Source organism: Equus asinus, chromosome 9, assembly GCF_041296235.1.
Source record: "Equus asinus isolate D_3611 breed Donkey chromosome 9, EquAss-T2T_v2, whole genome shotgun sequence".
Lineage (NCBI taxonomy): Eukaryota > Metazoa > Chordata > Mammalia > Perissodactyla > Equidae > Equus > Equus asinus.
In genome coordinates, this window is record NC_091798.1 from 51,763,725 (window position 1) to 51,772,537 (window position 8,813).

The 8,813-nt window shown below is 38.2% G+C and overlaps 1 long non-coding RNA gene across 11 annotated transcripts in view; it reads left to right on the plus strand.

Moving 5' to 3' along the window:
* The window catches only part of LOC123290211 (uncharacterized), a 43,489-nt gene that overhangs the window by 5,008 nt on the left and 29,668 nt on the right, over nucleotides 1-8,813 (plus strand). For 10 of the 11 annotated variants that reach the window (XR_011505866.1, XR_011505871.1, XR_006534581.2 and 7 more), the window contains 4 exons: nucleotides 1,320-1,391; nucleotides 3,876-3,958; nucleotides 5,612-5,885; nucleotides 7,807-8,032. This is a non-coding gene — a long non-coding RNA (uncharacterized lncRNA). The remainder of the gene's footprint in view (nucleotides 1-1,319; nucleotides 1,392-3,875; nucleotides 3,959-5,611; nucleotides 5,886-7,806; nucleotides 8,033-8,813) is intronic. The other variant, XR_011505862.1, reaches the window with a different exon arrangement.

Below are 8,813 nucleotides of genomic sequence, written 5' to 3' on the forward strand. Positions count from 1 at the left end.
AATTTAAGTGTTATATAACTGCCACCTTATTTTAGCAATAACTTTAGGGTAGTGGTTTTTTTTTTTTTTGAGATTTTCATTTGACTTGCAAAGCATGAGAAACCTTAAAGAACTTATCAAGGAATATGGCAAAGTCTTTTTGGAGGGGAGAAAGTATATCTTTTTAACTAATTGACACTACTTATGATACTATAATGAGATTATTATCCCTAAAGCCTTGCTCCTTAAACAGAGTTTAACTGACTTGGTTCATGACCAGAGACTTATTCTGGGCTGGTTGTGGATAAACTTACCATGTATGTTCACCTGGTCAGGCAGGTTGAGGAATAACTGGTTGTGGGTAGACCTGCAAGATGCCAGAAGGAGAAAGATCCTTTTAGAGAGGTAATTTTCATTGACTTTATCATTCTTGAGAGATCTGGTCTTTTAAACCTTCCACTTGTACTCTTCCAGGTCATCATTTTCTTTCTATTTTTATTGTTTTTTCCTTCCAATGGTTATTGTACCCACTTGGTCATTCTTCTATTAAAATACATCATTGTGCTTACTTTCTGGCTCCTTTTTCCAGATGACTGAAGAAAGTCATCACAAAAAGGACCCCCCATCCCCCACCCCTTATTAGGCCTCTGAGTGTCTCTGCTGGTGGTTGAAATCTTTTATTCATGAAGCCTGACATGTCCATTCCTCATTCCATGTTTGGATCCTCTCTGCAGCAATCTACCAGGTAGATTTCCCTGACATGTGGCAAGGATTGAAACCTAATATATCCTGAGATCACTTTTTCTATTTATGGACAGATCAGATTGCTAGAAAGAGCTTCCTTGAGATGCATTGAAATCTGTGTCCCGTAACTTCTACCAATAGATCCTACTTCTGCACTCAGGGGATCATGCAGATCCCCTGATTTATGAACCTTTAAAATTCAGCCATTAGCCCATTATTGGGAAGACTTGTGAGAAAATTAGACTTCCTTTCCAGCTAAAAAATCTCTCTCTTCACCACCTGGTCTTCTTCCCTTCTGGATCCTCCTTCTAAGATTAATCCTCCTCTATGGCCCTTAATCTCATCTCCATCCCAATTAGTACAGGAACTTGATCCAACTTAATCCATACTGTTTCATCACTTAAATCCCTAATTGCCTTCTCTCTACTTTGCAAATTTGCTCCAGTCTACCTTGCACCACATAAAATAAATTAAATAAAGCCTCCCCTTAGCCTTGCTACTTCCCAGAAACCATACAATCTTGTGCCTTTCCTTTTCTGTCAAACTGTTTTATTAGATTTGTATAATCAATCTATGTTTTACATTAATTTTTACAGGCTGCTGAGATGCTAGTCAGCACACTGTTTTATGGATTTCAAATAAATGTAGCAGTTGACAGATTTCTGAAGGTAGGCAATGGTTAAGTTTTGATAGGAACTAGTTTATAAGATCAAAACAAAAAGGTTGATTCTGTCTAATGCATGAATGAATATATGTAGTCTGATCTCTTTCCATTTAGGAATAATCTTTTAGGAAGTTTTTGTCTTTATGCCACATTTAAATAACACGTAACCCTCCTTCCCAAATGCAACTATGCAAAATGAGCATGCAGTAATATACTATTAAAGGATGTTGTAATCTATTAATTTTTTTTGTGATGAGTAGAACATATTAATAATGTGTATAATTTAAAAGGAAAATTCCGAATACTATAGACTTATTGTCAGCATCACTCAATACACAGGTGGCAGAATGAAGTATCTGATGACCTTCACACACTTATTTCCCTTCCCTTCTCACCCTTGATGAGATGATGATCTTTGGTAAGACACAGTAAACTGACAAAGACTGTTACCATGAAAGCATTAAAGATTTTCTATGAATATTTGTGAAATAAAGGCTTATTTTGCGGATTTGTTACTCTGAATAATCTAAACACTGTAAACTCACTCCGAGGAATATTGTGAAAAGCTACGGGCCCTTTCTGATAAAGCAGAAAATGAAGAAAAGAGCAGAGGAGTTAGAAAAGACCTGGAGAAATATAAGAATGAACCCCACTCTGCTAAAACAAATGCCACAGAAGACACATTTTTGAAACAAATAAATGGGGTAAAGAGAATTTTTCATAATATAAAAGTAATTCTTGATTATACAGAATTAATAACAGATTTCTATTGAATAAAGAAGTCCCCAGGTGCATTCAAAATGATTACTTTTCTCATCATTTAATTCTTGCAATTTGCAGGTCCTAAGATGAGCTATCTGTAAATATAAGAGTTTATTAAATAGGATATACAAATAAAATTCTTTGGTATATATGCTGGTTAAAATTTTATGAAATGTTCCAAATTCTAAAATTCTAATATTTTCATATTTTTCTGTAACTCACAGTGATATTCTAGAGTTCCCTAAATTCTGAGTACCATATAAAATTGCATTTGATTAAATCGGTTTTCCTTGATGGAAGAGAACATCATTTAAACGTTTGTGATTTCTGACCCATGGTTGCTCTCTGTTAAATGTGATTCAAAGGTCAAGTCCAACTTAAAGCCATGGAACACAGCACAAATTCATTATCCATTTTAATTCCTGTAGTGACACAGTTAAGATCCCATGAATATCTGTATCTCTGACCCAGAACTGTGAAGGAAATCCATCTCTCTGATGTTGCCAAACCATTCAGGCCTCCATCAATGAGATTGCAGAGGCCCTCAAGGTTCACAATATTCACCAAGACATCTATGGAAATACGCTATTGCTTTCCTACGATGCAAATACAGATCACACAAGAAGGAAAAGTTCCATGTATTTCTCACCACTAAATGAAGCCGTTAATATATGTCTTAACTCCATGAACTATGTAGCTTCCAAAACAACCGAGAAAAGGAGCCAGCAATTAGGATTCGTTATGTAAGTTCATGAACTTTCTCCACTGGAAGGGGTTTTGGAATTAATTCAGCAAAGCCCCTTGTTTTAGAATTAAGGTAAGTGAAGACCAGAAAATTTAAGTGACTCAAGATTGCACAGCTCGTTAGAGGCAGAGCCAGGACAAAAGCTCAGGACTCCTGACTTCAGTCTAACCCACTATACCAATAATTAGTTGCTAAGACAATTTTGTATTCCTAAGATGTCTTTAGGTATTAAAAGTCAACTACAAGAAGTGTATATTTCCCTAGACCATGCATTCTCAACAAGGGCTATATCACCCCCAGAGGCATGAACATGGGTTCTTGCAGATCAAAAAAATCTTATATGAGGGACCAGCCCAGTGGTGCAGTGATTAAGTTTGCATGCTCCTCTTCGGCGGCCTGGGGTTCACGGGTTCAGATCCCGGGCACAGACTGACACACCACTCATCAAGCTATGCTGTGGTGGTGACCCATATACAAAATAAAGGAAGATTGGCACAGATGTTAGTTCAGCAACAATCTTCCTCAAGCAAAAATAGGAAGACTGGCAACATATGTTAGCTCAGGATCAATCTGCCTCACCAAAAAACAAAAAGAACCCCTTAAATGTTAGATACTACAATTGTCACAATTGTTTGTAGTCTTCCTAAGGGCCACAGTATCTAATCAGATATGCAACTTGTCTATGGTATCCAAGTTTCAGGGTGAGGGAGCTGTGAGGTGGGAGAAGGAAGGGTTAGGAAAAGAATGTCTAGAAAAGTTCTTTCAGGGCAACAACTGTTAAAAAGTTGAGAAAGACTGCCCTGGACCAAAGTCCATGGTCAGGATCTTAGGGAACTTGCCAAAACGTTGGCTGAGTACAAATGCTGGAGGCTCAATTCGTTTTTAGAGTTAAACCAGTAAGCTGGGATCCAGAAGCATGCTTTGCTGTTCTCATCCAGTTTTGGTGACCTATTATGAAGCATAAAAATCTGCTTTTTATAGTGCCAAACTCAGCTCTTCGTCATCGTATAACTAGAGGATAAATAAGATGGAAGTTACACTGCGTGCTCAATATTATTAACAAGGTAAGTATAGGGTGCTGTGGGAATTCAAGAAAAGTGCTGAGTGTAAAGGAAAATACTGAGAAAGTGCTCAGGATCTAAACCCTACTTCTGTCCCTTAACACTTATCAGAAAGTTTTTCTACTGAGGTTGTCCAAGTTTCTATTTCGTCAACTATAAATTTAGAGTTATCTGTCTCACATGATTTGGGGAGAAATAAAAGTAATAATATATGTACAGCAATAAACCTGAAATATAGTAGTCACCAAATAAATAACATGTATCATTATTATTATTACTTGTTAAGACCTTCAGAAGCCATTAGACCTAGACTGGTTCTATGTCAATTTATTCAGTAGGCAATTTGTTCTTGGAGTCTTTCTTATCTCCTCTTTTGAAAAACTCCCCCCCTTTGTTTTTGCCCCTTCCCACTTTCGTTCTTCTTGCACTCTTGACACCCCCTATCTCTGCCTTTGGCTCCCTCGTGCTCTCTTAGCTGAGATCCAGTTCTGCTTGCATGGGGATACCTCGGCCAAACTCAGCTGTTATGATTCTGCACGAGCATCACCATCACCTTTTATTTCTACCCTCCCATCCCTAAAAGGATAGAGATAGCTCACTGATTTATGTCTGCCCCATAAGACCCTTAACTCCTTGAGGGCAGAGATTCATTTATTCAACTTTTCCAGCCATTATTCTACAGCTGTAAACAGAAAAAACAGAATCCTGCACTTATGGAATCTGTATTCCCTTAGGGTAGAAAGACAGTATGTAAACAAGTGAGCCATAGCGTTTATTAGTGGTAAATGCTAAGGAGAAAAATAAAGCAATGAAGAGGGATAGTAAGTACAGGAAGGAGTATAATTTTAGTAAGGTGGCCAACTGAAGTTCTCCCCCAAAAAATGGCATTTGAGAATAAGATCAGAAAGAAGTAAGGGGTTTTGTCATGGAGATATTTTGGGGAAGAATCCTATCCTGAGAGCTGAGAGGTGCATTTCCACGGCTGCCACAGGCCCAGGCATGTAGGGCCACATAGACCCTGGCTTTTACTCTGAGGGAAATAGAATCATGTCTTATGCTTCTTAATACGGCAAGTATTGGGCCCAGTGCCTAAAACATGCTAGGCATTGAGTAAATGACTGATGACTGTATCAACTCATTCAACACCACATGTACACACTTACACCAATTAAATGATAGACAAAGACTGGCTTTGTGATGTCCAATTTAGATGGGTACCATCTAGGATAAACCTGAAAACACAGAATCCACCGCAGACAATATAATTTGAAGAAATCATAGCAAAATATATGGCTTTATACCTGTCAGTTCTGTGCAAATAGACAATAACTACAGATTTGGTGAGGAAGCTGGGGAGAGGAGTAGGCAGGGTAAAGTGGAAAAAGTATTAGGAGGACCCTCAGACAATTGGATAGCAACTAGAGTTGGCAGACTTAGCAAATAAATAAATAATTCTGGACTCCCAGGTAAGTTTGTATTTCAGATAAATAATGAATAATTTTCTAGCATAAGTATGTCCCATTAATATTTAACTGGGTGTTCAGTTTTTTTGGGGTTTTTTTGTTTTTTGTTTTCTGTTTTTGGAGAAGGAGATTGGCCCTGAGCTAACGTTTGTTGCCGGTCTTCCTCTATTTTGTACATGGGATGCCACCACAGCATGGCTTGATGGTATGCAGGTCCGCACCTGGGATCCAAACCTGTGAACCCTGGACCGCCGAAGCAGAGCTCGTGAACCTAACCACTATGTCTCCAGGCTGACCCCAGGGTGTTCAGTATTTTATCTGGAAAGCCTACCTCCAACAGACAAGTGTTAAGTGGAACCCCCACGTCAAGACTGAATTCTCAACATGGCCTGACTGCTGTGAGTTCTCATCCAGCAGTTTGGTTGAAATGATACATGGAATGTGAGTCAAAATAATGGAACTTCTAGGTACAATTTTTGTTGTATATATTTTACATTGCATACAATATATTAGTGTAGTAGCATATCTACATATGTAGTTTATATATAATTTACAAATAAACACTTATTGGAACTGAACTGTCAAACATTTATTCCTGATAGGGGAGAGGAATCAAAAGAGTTATCAATAGATGAGCAGCATTGCGACAAAGAGCTTCTATTCCTTTTCCCTTTAACAACAAAGAAAAGATATTCAAATCAGGAAAATCCTTATATGCTTGGTAAAAATGTCACTAAGCTATTTAGTTTGGGGAATTTGTGAAATTGACCAGATGTGCTGAAATATACTTTCTTGTTGCAAAATAGCTGGTAATCCACTAGGATAAATCGCTGTGAGGTAATCACATTCGAACAATTCATTTGGTGCATTCTTCTTCTTACTTAGGGAAAAAAAGAAATTTGCTTGGACTTGATCCTTGCACTTCACAGGATCAGTCATACTTTGTTGATTTGTTCCAACAATTGCCCGCCCATTAAATTTGAAAAGATAAAAAGTGGAAAAAATATAAGAAGCCACAAAACACCCCTTCTCTGTGGAGTGACAGCATTGTAATACCACAGAATCTAGAGACAGATGGTGGCTTATAGCAGACATCAATCTTCAATGAGAGTAAATTTCGGATAATGCCCCTCTTTGGTAATGGACATGTCTTTGCAAAGTTATTGCTGACAGCATCCTCTAACGTGCTGATTTGCTAAGACAAGGTTTTTATTGCATCTAATCTTGTCGTGAGGCATGAAAAGAGTGGCTGGGTACATGTTTTTCATGTATAGTTTTTACAAGAATAGCCTGCATTAGAGAGTGGCTAAATTGTTTTCCATATTTTATGGCACATTTCAAATGTTCCGCCACACACAACATTGATCACTCAGTCCATTAGCTTATTATGATATCCTGAAAGGAGACACTTCCCTTGGGAAAAGCCATAATTTGAAATGAGATGAAGGCTCTGACTCCCTAGGACAGAGTGGGGTGGGATCTACTGAGCAACTGCTTAATTTCATCAAGGGAAATAGCCAGTTAAATATATATAGAAATGTAAATACACACATATATTTTTCAAAATGTCTGACCTATTCAAATCTACTTTGTCTTCTGAGGGACTTGGACACTTTCCAGCAGCTCAAACTGGCTTCAGTAAGGATGGGGCAGCTTTTACAATACAAAACTTTTTCATAATTATGGGAAATACTCATGGCATTATCAGGGTTCTAATAGAAAAAATAGAGGGACTTTAATATAGGGGTTTGTTAACACAGGTTGTAGAAGAGCTGAAAAAACGCACAAGACCATGGAGCATCCCAGAGATCAGCAACAACAGAAAGTGCCACCACCACCAGGTGGTTCTGACGGATCCAGGGCCATTCACTGGGGCTAGACCCATTCTGGGGTTGTCTTTGGGAGCTGGGCCCATGAAAGGAAGAGTTTTCCAGTGGACCTGGAATCACCGTGGAGGTATAGCCCCTGAAGGAGACACCATGGAACAGAAAGCGAGAACATACCGGGTTCCCCCTTCTTTCTACCCTCTGGTTTCCAACAGTTGCCCCCTTTGGCAAGGAAGCCTTGTAAATGCGGTTCCCAGAAATGCAGAACAAAGTAGAAGGGCAGGGAACAAAGCTAGGAGCCAACAGATAAATAAATAACTTGGACAAAATTAAAGCAGCTTCATTTCTTTAGCACTTCGTTTAGTATGTTACTGAGCACTGTAAACTCTATCCTACACATAAAGACACAATTTTTCCCAAGCTAAGTAAACTTTGAAATCTTTGTCCATAGGAGTAAGGATCGAAGTGGCCATTGGGGACATCAAAGCAAAGCGTTTCTCAGAACATTTCAAAAATTGCTGTGAGATGGCTACTCAGGCTCCTAATGGCATTTGTGTTTCAGGAAATGTAACTGAATGGGAAAATGGTGGATGCCCCATTGCATTCTGCACTTCGTCTGTGTCAGAATCTTATGCTAGGTGCTTCCGCGTGTTTCACTTCATCTTCAGAGTGGCCTAAAAGAGGAATTCATATCTCTTGTGGGGATATAAGCTATGATATCTTTATCTACCTCTGAAAACCCCAAATGATGTCCTCCCTGTAGGACGTCCTTTGCATCTGCTGTTGAGGTAGGTCAACAATACCAAGTTCTCCTTCGACAAGAATGCACAGATAACTCCAATTATGTAAAGCCTCTGGTCTGGAAATGTAATAACACATGAGTTACTGTACTGTGTCAGGCCTTGGGTCCAATCAGTTATTTTGTCTCTGACAATAACACAGATGGTTCATGGACTGTCATGTTTGTTCTCTAATAAAATTCTTAAATACTCTTAAGGTTGTACTCCAACTAATAATAGCTTGGACTTGCTGAGTACTCCTAGATGACAGGCACTGCTGTAAGCATTCTACTTTTATTAATTAGCTTAATCCTTGCTATAAACCTGTGAATTTATTACCATCTTCATTTACAAATGAGGAAATAGAGGCAAAGAGCATTTACATAACTTATCTAAATGCACTGAGCTAGTGATTGCGAGAGCTGGATTTGAATCTTGTGTCCTAAGAATTATAACACAAGACTTCCCGATTCCCCATGATGACCTTTCACAGATTCATGGCTCATAATTTTACCTAATTCTTTATGCAAGAAATTTCTTGATGGATAGTTGCAATTATTTCTTTTGAGGAAAGGCAAAATTACAATCATACGAAATATGTACACGTTGAGATATTGAATAGGTTTGGGTTTTTAATATGCTCTTTCAAGTATAGGAATTAGATATGCTTGCTTGCTGGTTCACAATATCTGGCCATCAATATTTTTCGCATCCAGTATTAATTAAATAAAATTGTCTTTAAGCTAGATAAAGCATTTGAAACAATAATATTAGGATTTTTGTTTTTCAG